This window comes from Notolepis coatsorum (genome assembly GCF_963971535.1).
Source record: "Notolepis coatsorum genome assembly, chromosome: 12".
In the NCBI taxonomy this organism is placed as follows: Eukaryota; Metazoa; Chordata; class Actinopteri; order Aulopiformes; family Paralepididae; genus Notolepis; species Notolepis coatsorum.
In genome coordinates, this window is record NC_140176.1 from 17,564,818 (window position 1) to 17,579,595 (window position 14,778).

Genomic DNA, 14,778 nt, shown 5'->3' on the forward strand with positions numbered 1-14,778 from the left:
GCTTATTTATTGTTTGGAAAACATACCTGTAGAAATCACACCGAGTTGGCGTCCATGATCGCTCCCGTTTATTCTCATGTTGTTGACTTACATTGTCATGACAACCGGGGCAAGCCTCGTAAGAGAAAAGCACGCATGTTATAGTATCATAGGATAGGCTGCTGTAGGTCTGTCAATAAGTAATACAACGATAATACAAATGTAAATAATATGGTGTAATACGTTCGTAAGTTCAGACTCCGCCCCCTGGTATAATAATGCATGTGACATGATGTGAGTGACAAGCGGCTATAAAAGCAGATGTGCGCGCAGCAGCAGGGGAGCAGTGGTGAAGATGAAAGGCATCATATTGTTGTTCTGTTTGGTGGGGCTTGTTCTCACTGCGCCAAGGCCGAGGGTAAGACGGAGCAATGTCATTTTATATCTTTGTTTGTTTTTATTTTTGTCTTTTATAGTTCAAGTTTCTTTAATAGTTGTCATACAGAAGTACAGAATACTTTTATACAAAATGCTTCTTACTGTTACGCTCCAGAGACTGTGCTAGACAAGATAAGTATGAAATAAAATAGTATAGCATGTAAAATAGTTTGAATACATTTATTCAACTGTAGTTAGAGCATATCATTATATCTCTGGGCAGAAACAGACCAAGCAGAAGTGGAAAGAATACTGAAATATGATCTTAATACTGAAGTAGAAGTATTGTGTGTAACTCCAGTCAAATATTTGCTTATAGTAGCCTAGCTGCCTAAGTACTTTAAGTAGAAGTATGGGGTACTTGTCTATACAATATTACTCAAGTTAAAGATTAGCACAAAGCTTGAGTGAGTTATATACTATCACATACTGACTATCGCATACTGATCGCATTGTACTCAGTACGCTTATGTCCAAAAATAAAACGTAGTTTTAAGTCAAAGTAATATTACAAATATTACAATATTTAACAAATATTGCGCTATATAAATGTACCATTTGCCATTTAATGGGACCACTGTAGAAAGCACTTAAACATGTGAAAGTGCAAACTGTTTTACTGAAGTTGCACTGTGTGGGGTAGGTTTCAGGGCTTGTACCGAAGAGTGGCCCCATTACTTTACATTAGTTTTGCACTTTTGTGGCTAACTATTCAGAGCTGTGGGTATCCAGTATGAAGAACAGCATGGATTGTACTGAGAAAGGACTCTTATCGATCAACGACATCATTAGGAAATAGGGCTAGGGGTCCCTGTAATCCTGTATTTGTTTTGTTTGGTAATCGGTGCCAATGTCCTTTCAGTAACAAGTCCAGTTTTCCCTCCTGGTCCTGGTCCTGGACCTCATCTGAAAATTATAGTACCATTTTGTTTTTTTGTTTCAGTGGCCAAAAGGCGCCAGGACACCTCTAAGCAATGACAAAGGGTTTCGGCCAAGTAATAGCTCAGCGCTGGTGGGTCACTCTCTGTGAACGTGTCACTCAAGGTGTATGAAGTACTTGAAAGCCATTACTTGAGTAAAAGTAAGGATATCTTACTTGAAAGTGACTGTGGTAAAGGTTAAAGTCACCCTCACGTAAAAGGCTTGAGTAAAAGTCTTATAGTAGCTTACATTAAATGTATCAAAATTCTTTATCTGATGTTAAAATGTACTTAAGTATCAAACGTAAAAGTACAAAGTAACAAAACTGCACGATTTTTTTTCTCTCCAAACTGTATTAAATGGATGTATCCCTCCCTCAACTCTCTTCGCTTGCCGCCTGAAGACGGATCAAACATTAAAAAAAAAAGCTCGAACAGTCGATGGTCAGTGTTGGAAAGCAATATTGCTTGACATAACTTTGACGCACTAACAAAACAAACATTTCAAACTATGTTACAACGGTTTATACAATACTGAAATAGAAGTATTGTGTGTAACTTCAGTCAAATATTTGCTTAGGAGTAGCCTATAAGTACTTTAAGTAGGAGTAGGAGTACTTGTCTACAATATTACTCAAGTTAAAGAGTATAGCACAAAGCTTGAGTGAGTTATGTGCCGAATGAACACAGATCGCATTGTACGCAGTACTCTTATGTCCAAAAATAAAATGTACTCAAGTCAAAGTAAATGCTTAAAAAAATTATTCAATAACAGTAACTAGATTTTATTTATAGGCATGAGTTATAGTTACTTTGCACCTTAGCAGTTAAGGCACATTTACTTAATACAATTACATCAAGGAATGGATGGCCAAGTCACAGAGACAGATCGATGGACATCCATACTGAATTTAACTATAATGAAGAATTTTTTTTATTTGTTAAAGGGTAAGTTTGGAATTTTGGACACATATAGCCCTATATAGCTAACCTAATAACTTAATTAAAGTAACAGGGCCACTGTACAAATAACTTAAACACATGAAAGTGCAAACTGTAGGTTTCAGGGCTTGTACATACTTTACATTGATTTTGTGGCTAACTAATCAGAGCTGTCTGTATCCCATTATGAAGAACAGCATGGATTGTACTGAAAAAGGCCTCTTATCGATCAACAAGATCATTAGGAAATAGGGCTAGGGGTCGGTGTCAATGTCCTTTGAGTAACAAGTTAAACACATTTGCAGTTTCCCCCTCCTGTTATCTCATCTGAAAAGTAGGCTAAAGAGAACAACAACACATGTTCTGTCTATTTTGTGCCGATTAGGTCAAAAGGACGCGAGCAGGACACAGTGGCTTCACTGTCTGTAACTTTGTCACATGTATCACTTACCTACAGCTAACCGTTGTTTCGATGTTACCTTTGTGTCTATCAGGAGCAGCGTAATGGAGGAGGAAGTAGCGGTCCAAGTATGGTAACGGCAAAACTCACCATCCTATACCCTTTTGCCACCCACATGGTTCTTAACCCGACTCAGTGATTGTTTGAAGCGGTTGTTCTTAGCCTCGTCGTATCCTATACTAAACTGTTTAAACAACGTTGATCTAAAGATGTTAAGGATTCAATGATATATATTTTTTTTTAAAGGGAATTTGTATTTTGTAATTAATCTGTCACATGTAGTATGTTACTCTCCTCATTACAGCTTAGCAGGTATAGCTATAGGATTTGGCAGAATAATTCACATGCGGCTACAAGCACCACATTTGGCATGAAGGTTTTCTTGGGTGTACTTTGCTGAAAAAGAACATTAGCCACTTACAAATCAAACAGAGCAAATATCATTTACCATTTCCAAACACAGGGGTGAGTCCGATCCATGCTGTTGCTTGTATAAATATGCTGTTAATATATAGTACCTGTGAATTGTGAACTAGGAGTAGTTACTAAACATCCAAGTGGCTTAATAATGGTTCGGACTATAGCTATAAATAATTTTTTATAATTTTGTAGAAACAAAATGATAGCTAGTGGTATTTTTGAACTTGGGGTCAGCGAACACTGCCAGGGGGCGACAGTGGCTCAGGAGGTAGAGCAGTCGTCTGGCAATCCAGAGGTTCCCGGTTCGATTCCCGCTCCTCCCGGGCAGCGTGTCGATGTGTCCTTGAGCAAGACACTTAACCCCTAATTGCTCCCGATGAGCAGGTTAACACCTTGCATGGTTGCCTCCGCCGTCAGTGCGTGAATGTGTGAGTGAATGTGTGAGTGAATGGGTAAAATCTGAGTAACAAATTGTAAAGCGCTTTGGATAAAAGCGCTATATAAAAAAGCAGCCATTTTTCCATTTGCATGTGTTAGAAGTGCCTGGCTAAAGAGGACAACATCTCAATGATCTCATACAGTTACAAAGATGATCAAGCCTTTTTAAATGACATTTTCCTTAGTGACCTACAATACACAACTGAGATCCCGGATGTGCAATTTGCATTGGACCTTTAAAAACCTTTATTCAAATGTTGATAAGCAGCACAGACCTTTCAAAAGGCTTAGAATTAAAGACAGAGTATACACCCTGGTTCTCAAACGAATTGTCAACATTGTTTAGGGAAAGGAACCAGTGATCCTGTACATTGGTATATCATTCAGACAACTTAGAAATAAATGCACCTCAGCCGTGAGAAAAGCCAAAACAAACGTTTATTTAGTCTAAATTACTAGCTCTTCTTCAAACCCAGGCAAATTCTGGAACGTATATTAATTTAACTCAAACAAAAACAAAATTGCCACAGGATGCTTTACTCTAGTTTAGAAATCTGCCCGGGTGGTGCCCCTGCACAAACCTATTTCCAGGCTACCTTGAGTAACTACTAAAAGTGCTAGCTAAATTAAATGATGTAATTTCGGCTTTAGATAAGAGGAAACTCTCTTTATAGATCTGTCAAAAGCCTTTGATACAGTTGATCATCACCTGCTTTCTAGTATTGGCTTGGATAGTGGTGCATACGATTGGTTTCAGGATTATTTATCTTCTAGCATCAGTGTGTGTGAAATCGGGTCTTGCTCAATCTGAATTCTTGTCGCAAGGTTCAGTATTGGGTCCTGTCCTTTTTACTATTTATATTAAGGACCTCGTTTCTTCTTTGTCATGCCCATTTATATGCGGACAATACTATTGTGTACTGTATCGCTGACACTGTTCAGTGTAAGTTTATTTGGATCCCCATTAGCTGTTACAAATGGGGTCCACACAAAACAAATACAAACAAACAACATAATTAAAAATAAAAATAATAAACATAGGAAACAATATACATAACATAATCAAACATAATTCCCCCCCCCCACACACACCCCATCCAACCCACCTCATTACATTAGCATTATACCAAAATATTACAAAATGACTAGTTAAAATAATTAAATGTTATATATCGAGCATTGTGCCTGTACCCAAAAGTAACCTCTTTACTTGCTTTTTAAAGCTTTCTTTGCTTGTTGCTTGAGTAATTTCATATGGCAACCTATTCCACTGTGAGATGGCCCATAGCAGGTCTGTTGTTAGAGGGGACTGTGTAGTTCCAAACAGGGGGTCTGTTTTTGGTCAGGCAGCCTTTTATGTGAGAGCAGCCCACACCTGGAACAGTCTGCCAACACGACTCAGAAATATAAATTTAATTTAAATCTAACTTAAAATCTTGGTTGAGAGATGGTCAAGTGTGAGACCATTTTCACTGAGGGGTTGCAATGTATTTTTTTATGTATTCCTTCAGCAGGCTTGTAACCTACTAATTCCTACAGTGTTTTAATTATTGTACTGTGCTTTAATTATTGTAGTGCTCATGAGACTTGCCCCAGAGACTACGGTTGAAAATTAGCCAATCTGGCTAAACTGACATATTTACTGTAATGCTCCTTCCTGTCTCTGTATTTTAAACCAATAAATACAAATACAAAACATACTACTGGTGTAAGACGGCAAGATACGGAAGATCGACTCGACGCTTAGAAGTGTTTCTTAGGTGAGAATGAAAAACCAAGAGATGACCTGAGAGATGCAATGACCATGCAACTCGATAAGACGCTTCAAGGATGCAGCCTGAACACCGGCACGCTTCTGGCCACATACTGAGTGCTGGGGATGTTGTGGCTCTGGAACTGAAGTATCACGGTTCATGTTCATCACTTGACTGATACGAGGTGGGATACAGGATTTCTTGTTGCTATGCAACGATTGATGATCAGATATCTCATCGGAGGAATGGGCGATCAACATCTCAACAGGTGACTGCGGGTCAGGTCTCTCATGCATCTCTCATGGATGTACAAAGGAACAATTCTGTAGACAAATTAAAGCAACATTTCCTATTCATATTTGTGAAATGTTACTTAATTAATGAGGTACAGTTGAATGGTCCTCAGAAGGCTGAGATCCTTCAACGTCTGTACAAGGATGTTGAGGATGTTCTAGGAGTCGGTGGTGGCGGGCGCCTTCTTGTACGCTGTGACCTGCTGGGGCAGCGGACTGAGAGCGGGGGATGCAAACAGGCTGGATAAGCTGGTCAGGAAGGCCAGTAATGTGGTAGGGGTGGAGCTGGACTCTCTAGCGGTGGTGGCGGAGAGGAGGAGCCTTGCTAAGCTCCATGCCATCAGAGAAAACCCCTCCCACCCACTATACACAGACTTGGCTGACAGGAGGAGCATGTTCAGTGCTAGACTAAGGGCCTGTGTTGACCGGGGACGTTTTATGAGTTGTCAGCTCCTTTCTGTCATTCATTTATTTTTTTTTATTTTTTTTGATATTTCCCCCCCTCCTTTTTCCTCCGTTTTTCTCCCATCCCAATGTTAGTCGTTATGCCAATTCCCAATCCCCTTCATGGTCGCTGCGCACCCCCTACGGTCGGTCTGGGAGAATGGAGGCTATCACATGCTTCCTCCAACACATGTGTAGCCAATCAACCGCTTCTTTTCACCTGGCAGCACGGACTCTCACTGAGAGGGTGTAACGTGTGGAAGGATCACACTACCCCCCTTAGATCCTTTCCTTTGCTGAGCAGGCGCCCCGACCGAACTGTAGGAGTCGCTGTTTACAACGACCAGGACCCACCCACCAGCTTTCCCACCCCTAACACTGCCAATTGTGTTAGTATGAGCGACCAGCCGGGCGGTTAGGTGGTCGAGCGGAGATTGCGTTCGTCACCAGCCCCGGAGCTGTGAGCTTGGTTCGCCTGTTCGAATCCAGCTCACAGCTCCGGGGTTGTCACCAGCTTGGCTGGCCGTCTGCACTGATACAATTGGCTGTATCAGAGGGTGGGAGAAGCTGGCGGGGTGGGTCCGGGTCGTTGTAAACAGCGACTCCTACAGTTCGGTCGGGGCGCCTGCTAAGCGCGGATTGGACGTGAGGGGGATAGTGTGGTCCTCCCACACGCTACGCCCTCTCAATGAGAATCCGCGCTGCCAGGTGAAAAGAAGCGGTGATTGGCTGGACGTGTGTCGGAGGAAGCACGTGGTAGCCTCCACTCTCCCAAATGATCTGACTGTGGGGGGTAAAGCGCAGCGACCAGGAAGGGACTGGGAATTGGCATACGACTAACATTGGGATGGGAGAAAATCGGAGGAAAATGGAGGGGGAAAAAGACAAAAAAAAAAAAAAAAAAAAGTATGAGCGACCAGCCAAGCTGGTAGCAACGCCGAGAGCTGGGCTCGAACCCAGCATCTCCTGCACTAGTGGCGAGTGCCTTGCCCACTGCGCCACTTAGCCGCCCTCTGTCATTCATTTTTATGCTACAGACGCAACAGGCGTGCTCCTTTTCCCAGCGCCGCGCCTCGCGTTTTAGCCCTCTCGGCGGCTAGCGTTTTTGGGTGGAGCGCTCCGCTCCCAGCGCCTAAAGTTGAAACTAGTTCAACTTTTGGAGAGGAGCGCCGCTCATCAAGGTAACTTTTTTCGACCGACCAATCAACATTGAGCAAGTGGCGGAGCCGCGAGACGCTCTGGAAACGCTCTGGGCATGCACATTTTTGCTTTTCAAAGCGGTCCGCCTTGAAAATAACGTCCCCGGTAGACACAAAGCCTAACACTCCAAAAATGTAGCATTGAACGGCACAGGAAGTCCTTCATTCCGACAGCCATCAGACTTTACAATGCATCTCTGTGCCTCACTGTATCACTGAGCACAGAGTGACAGTACCATCACTGACAGTACCCCCCCCCCCCTTTCATGCATCCATGATGAAACATAATACCGATAATCTGAATTTGATTTGAGAACAGTAGCTAATCCAGGGAAGAAACAATAACGCTTTTACTAGAATACACGTTGCTGGCCATTACGCAGCATTTTGGAAATTACACCAGACCGGCCTGAAACTACACTCATATTCACGACGGTATAAAACGGGAATGTATGGATGGGAAAATTATCTGTTTTTTGCATCTTGACCGGAAGAAACTCAATGACAATCGACTATATTATTAGATCCATAGCTATAATATATAATATAGCTTTAGGCCTGCAAACACAGCCACGTATCACCATGTAACGGTAAGGTAAACAGCGACCTCTGGCGCTGAAAGTGTTAATGTAGATCTCTGTATTTTTTACTGTATATTTTATATTAGATTGTACATACATTACAGAGGAAATGTGAATGTGAATCCCGGACCGCAGTTTATTATTATTATTCCTTATTCTTAGGCAATTTCTTTGTTATTCTTATTCGTGATTTGTTTTGTCTACCTAAATGTTTACTGTGAGCGATTTGTAGTGCCAAATTTCCCTCGGGATGATTAAAGTATTTCTATTCTATTCTAATGGTCAATTCTTAAAAGAACATGCCAACATTTTGGGAAATTAGCTTATCGTCTTCTCTAGAGAGACAATAAGATGGATACCAGTTTTCTCTCTGTGCGTTCAGTAGAAAGCTATCTGGCTGCACGTTAGCCTAGCTTAGCACAATGAATGGAAGCGGACAAGGCCGGTTAGCCTAGGCATTGTCCAACTAACACCTCTCCCAAAGGCTAACCAAGCCTTTTTAAAGGAAACTGGTATCTATCTTCTTGTATCTCTCTGGAGAAGACGGTAAGCTTAATTTCCCAAAATGTTGGCGTGTTTAAGGGAACAATGGCTTGAATCTGAAAAGATGATAGGTTCACAGAAATGTATATTTCTTTCAAGCCTCTCTGAATCTTGAGCATAAATTCCACTTGTGAATCTAAAATAAAGATCATAGAAAAATATTCTATTGACAACACAGTAACATTTGAATTAAGACAGCCTACCTTGGAACTGATTTCAGATGGAGAAGTACCGATTTTATTTAAAAGGTGCTATAGATGACATTCAGCCACTAGATGTCGCACTAGAGCACCAGCATGTTTATCAGGTGCATTCCACGTGGGGAAATGGGAAGTAGGGAGGGAATACATGCCTGCAACATGTAAACAAATAATGTTGGACCTGCAACTTTTTTTTAAAAATCAATTCATTAATCAATCATGTTTTTCTTTTGGGGGGGGGGGGGGTACTTTTTTCCATGCACCGTTCTAAAAGCTCTGTGGATGTATTATTATTATTTAATTGTTTAATGATTACTCTACATACAAATTTGATCTATAGCACCTTTAATCTTACTCATTTCATTTTCTACACCTTATTTTATTTTTGGGATTTCTGCTGTTAGACAGTGGAGAGGGACAGGAAATAAGTGGTTGATAATGAAAGTGGTCAAAACACAGATTTGAACCAATGATATTGTATTGTACATGGTACAGTATGGATGGTGAATGGCTGCATTTTCATATAGCGCTTTTATCCTAAGCGCTTTACATTTGTTCCTCACATTTTTCCCCATTCACTCACACATTCACACACCGACGGCGGAGGTGACCATGCAAGGTGCCAACCTGCTCATCGGGAGCAGTTAGGGGTTAAGTGTCTTGCTCAAGGACACTTCGACACTCTGCCCGGGAGGAGCGGGAATCGAACCGGGAACCTCTGGATTACCAGACGACTGCTCTACCTCCCGAGCAACTGTCGCCCCTAATATGGATGGGCTTAGCCCACTTAACTACCACATCACAACATCCCTATGACATAGTTATCATAATGCAAGCATTCTTGCATAGGAAAACACACAATAATAATTATTATTCTCTCCCTCTCTGCTTCCTTTTCTCCTCTTCATTTTTCTGTATTTTATTTAATTTAATGTATTATTATTATTTTGATGTCTGTTTTATATGTATATGCAAAACATTTTTAAACTTCCATTAAAAATATTAATGCATTTTTAAATTCCTTATTATTATTATTATTATTATTATTATTATTATTATTATTATTATTATTATTATTATTATTATTATTATTATTATTATTATTATTATTCAAACAATAATGACAGCTTTCTTGTCTTCCCCATCAGATTATTGGTGTTGGGATTTGAACATTAAGCATCTTGTTTGTTTGTTTAGGGGGATTCGTGGCCAAAGGGGGATTCGTGGGTAATAGGACCCTTGGGAAATGATCAGGGGTTCCGGAGAAATAATACATTGGTGAGTGCACTTTTACATTGTTTTTTTAAAGATTTATAGCGTTTATTGCTTTTTACTACTGGGAAGTCCAGTAGAGAGAGAGAGAGAGGAAGAACGGGAGACAGAGTGGGGGGATGACATTCAACAAATGACGGCGGGTCGGGGAATCGAACCCGGGTCGGCCGTGCCGCGACGCAGCGCGTTACATGGTTCGCCACTTGGGCGCCCCCACTTTTACATTGTTATTAGGGATGTTCGATATTGGCTTTTTTACCGATACCGATATTGTCCAATTCTCATAATTTCCGATACCGATATCAACCGATACCGATATATGCAGGGTAATATCGGACATCTCTAATTGTTATACATTGTATACATATTGTAACATTTTCATACATGGCAACACTAAGCTAACATGTGTTTTGGTGTCAAACCTTGTGCTCTATCTATCTATCTGACACAGGGAAATGGAGGATCTAACAGTCCAAATATGAATCAAAGTTGAGAGGTGAGAGTTAAGGTCATCACTACAGTAGGTTTAAGAGGTGAGAGTTAAGGTCATCACTACAGTAGGTTTAAGGGGTGAGAGTTAAGGTCATCACTACAGTAGGTTTAAGAGGTGATAATTAAGGTCATCACTGCTGTAGGTTTAAGAGGTGAGAGTTAAGAGATAAGGTCATCACTCCATTTGCAGCATCGACTACTAGTTGTTATATAATGTTGTGCTTCCATCTGCCATGTTGTGCTTTCCTGTCAAGCCATATGAGGAACACTGATAGGAAATGGAATAAATACTGTGGTCAAATGCTTTTATTGATGCATTAAAAATATACTTTGTCTGTTCCAGTGAAGAAAAACCACTGCCTGGAGAAACTCAGAAGAGGGGCCACACTCTATGGACATGAATCCATCCATCCTAACATGTTGGGTTATACATTTGTCTCCTTCAAATAAAATATATTTATAATTGTATGCGAGTCAGTCATTGTGAAAATAATTCCTAAAAAAAAGCACACATTATGTATACATATTATTTGGGAAGAATGGAAGTCAATAGAAATTACTTGGTAAGAATAAGAGTCCTTTAGTTTTTTTCTTCATTACAAAGATACAGATGGAATTAGAATTCACTTTCAAGGCTCGAATCCACTAAATAACGATTGGATTGTCATAATTTGCTGTGCACATCATGACCCCTAGAGCCTAGAGGAAGAAACGTATCGATTTTGTCGACCCCATGACCTTTCCTCTAACGCCATCATCAGGCCAGTCTTTCAATATTGAAATGATGAGCATAGCTCCTAACCAGTTAGTTATAGTCATGGTTACAGATTCCACAGAGCCAATAAAATGTTGAAAAGAGTTACCCATCACCGCTTTGTCCACTTGGCACCAAACTTGACAAATATATTTGTTGTATGACAGTGTGCTTGACGACACATAAAACCAAAACAATTGGTAAACAACAACAAAGTTGGGAGATTGTAATGGTCTCCATATACTTTCTTTTAACTATGGGTATCAGTAGCCAAATGGCTGTGTTGTTGTGAACGGCATTGTTCATACTTGCCTACATATTTTGTGTGTAGCTGGTGGATTGAAAAGTTTATCCACTAGGGGGAAGATCAGGGCAGAATCCTCCCTGGCGGACACATAGAATTATATAAAAGAATAACTTCCTTGTAGGGATGCACCGAATGGGAAATTCTTGGCCGAAACCGAATACAGGAAACAGTTGGCCGAAAACCGAATGCCGAAAATTATTAATATAAATATATATTATATAATGTATTTGTTAGGTTAGGTTAGGTTTACTTTATTTGTTCAAGGGGGACAGTGTACATTAATAAAACATTTTACAAATGTAAATGCACCCAATTTTAGCCAAAAGGCTAATTTCCATTGGTAGTCAGAAGATGGCGCCGCAACGACCGGCTGCCTGTCTGTGCGCTCCGTCGAGACTGTGCTTACTTTTGTTAATATTTATAGTTTTTAGAGTTTTGTTTGTACCAACTGTTGGTGCATTTAATGTGTATGACCGTCAGTCACTCATAGACATTGGATTACGGGAAACTTACCAACTGGATTACTCACTGGACCAGCTTTCCGAACCGCAACAATGGCCTGAAGAGATTCTCCGGAGATTAGGACCAGATCCTTTGTTCCTTGATCCCAGGAACAGAGGAACCAGACGGCGTGGGAAGAGAGCTGGGATCCGTAACAGGCTGAGATCCAGACGCCACCGAACACCATTGCCCAGTATATTGCTAGCCAATGTACAATCAATTGACAATAAACTGGATGACATCCGAGCAAGGATTCAATACCAAAGAGACGTTAGGGACTGCAACGTTCTCTGCTTCACCGAAACGTGGCTCACGCCGGAGGTTCCAGACCACGCAATCCAACCAGCCGATCACTTCTTTATCCATCGCAAGGATCGGACAGCAGAGTCCGGTAAACAACGTGGAGGAGGTATTGCCTTCATGTTTAACAAAAATTGGAGCGATCCAACTAACGTGAAGGAATTATCCAACCACTGCTGCCCAGACCTGGAGTATATAACCATCAAGTGTCGTCCTTTCTTCCTCCCGAGGGAGTTAACGGCGATCATCCTTGTAGGAGTGTATATTCCACCGCAAGCCAGTAACAACGCCGCGCTCTCCAGACTCCACGACGAGGTAAACAAACTCCAGGCAGCGAACGTTAACGCCGCCATTTTGGTGCTGGGTGATTTCAATAGCGCCAATCTGAGAAAGGTATTACCTGACTTCTATCAGCATATGACTTGCAACACCAGAGGCGGTAACATCCTAGATCACTGTTACACGCAATTTAAAGGTGGCTACAAGGCTCATTCTGATAGTGGCTTTGGTAAATCAGATCACGCGTCAATCTTTCTTTCACCAATGTACAAACAGAGAATCAAAAGTACTCCTGTAGTCTCGCGAGAGGTGCAGAAATGGGATTTGACGTCAGAGGAGACGCTCCGGTCTGCGTTTGACTGCACAGACTGGAATGTGTTCCGCGACACAGATAACATTAATGTCTACACGGAAACAGTGCTGGACTATGTTTGTACTATGGTGGAAGAAACAATCCCCACTACCAAAATGAGAGTTTACCCAAATCAAAAACCCTGGGTAGATAAATCCGTCCGTGAAGCTCTGAGAGAGCGCACCAAAGCATACAACGACGGCCTAGTGGCAGGCAACATGAATGACCACAAGGTGGCGCGATACAACGTAAGGAGGACAGTGTCAGAGGCCAAACGGCGCTACAGGGATAAAATTGAACTCCAGTTTGAACAAGCTGACTCTAGAGCTATGTGGCAGGGGCTCAAAACGATGACAGACTACAAAGGCACCTCCCTCAAACTGAACAGTGACATCTCCTTAGCAAATGACCTCAATACCTTCTATGCGAGGTTTGATGCTGGTAATAACAACACCAGCTCACAAGCCACGGCAATGGGGGGGGGGGGGGGGTCGGCTGCTGATGGAGGCGCAGTGTTCAGGGTAACAGAGCATGAGGTGAGGCGGACCTTTAAAAAAGTGAATATCAGGAAGGCAGCAGGTCCGGACGGCATCCCCGGCCGCGTCCTAAAAGTCTGTGCCGACCAACTGGCCCCAGTATTCACTGACATATTTAACCTGTCCTTAGAACAGGCTGTCATCCCCACCTGCCTGAAGAAGTCCACTATTATCCCTGTACCCAAAAAATCCAAGCCTGCTTGCCTCAACGACTACCGCCCTGTAGCTCTCACCTCCATAGCCATGAAGTGCTTTGAGAAGCTAGTAAAGGGCTACATCTGCTCCTCCCTCCCCATCAACATGGACCCCCTGCAATTTGCATACCGCCCCAACAGGTCCACGGAGGACGCCATAGCCCATGTGCTGCACACAGCAGCATCACACCTGGACAAGAGGCAGGGGAACTATGTGAGAATGCTATTCATCGACTACAGCTCGGCATTCAATACCATAGTCCCCTCCATACTCATAGCCAAGCTCAGGGACCTGGGCTTGAACTATGACCTCTGCCAGTGGGTCTTGGACTTCCTGACTGGCAGACCCCAGGTGGTGAGAGCAGGCAACTGCACCTCCTCATCCATCACCCTCAACATAGGGGCCCCCCAGGGCTGTGTTCTGAGTCCCCTCCTCTATTCCCTGTACACACACGACTGTGTGGCTCAGCGGAGTAGCAATACAATCATCAAATTTGCTGACGACACAGTGGTGGTGGGCCTGATCTCTGCCAACGACGAGAGGGCCTACCTGGAAGAGGTCAAGGTCCTGGCGGGATGGTGCCAGGAAAACAGCCTCTCCCTGAACGTCAGCAAAACAAAGGAGATGATTGTGGACTTCAGGAGGTCGGGGGTCAAGGACTACAGCCTCCTCAGCATCGACGGGGCACCGGTTGAGAGAGTCAACAGCTTTAAGTACCTCGGAGCCTACATATCCGAGGACTTGACATGGACCACACACATTGACAGTGTTGTGAAGAAGGCACGACAACGCCTCTACTTCCTCAGGCGCCTAAGGAAGTTCCAAGTCAGTCAGAAGATCCTTAAGAACTTCTACTCATGTACAATAGAGAGCATCTTGACCGGCAACATCACCTCCTGGTTTGGGAATAGCACTGCACAAGACCGAAGCAGACTACAAAGAGTGACACGTTCAGCCGAACGCACAATTGGAGGGGGGCTCCCCACCCTCCAGAACATTTACAACAAGCGTTGCAAGGGCAAGGCTAAGAGAATCATTAAAGACTCCAGTCACCCGAACAACTGCCTCTTTGAACTGCTGCGGTCAGGCAAGCGATACCGGAGTCTCAAGGCGAGCACAGAAAGACTCAGAAGAAGCTTCTATCCCCAGGCCATCAGGCTGCTAAACGAACAATGAATG

The 14,778-nt window shown here is 42.6% G+C and overlaps 1 long non-coding RNA gene across 1 annotated transcript; it reads left to right on the forward strand.

Annotated features, from left to right (window-relative positions):
- The first annotated feature begins 294 nt into the window (after window positions 1–294).
- LOC311238266 lies at window positions 295–10,806 on the forward strand. Its single transcript, XR_014620343.1, has 5 exons — window positions 295–397; window positions 2,774–2,812; window positions 9,809–9,889; window positions 10,335–10,379; window positions 10,719–10,806. It is a non-coding gene; the product is annotated as an uncharacterized lncRNA (long non-coding RNA).
- The last annotated feature ends 3,972 nt before the right edge of the window (window positions 10,807–14,778 follow it).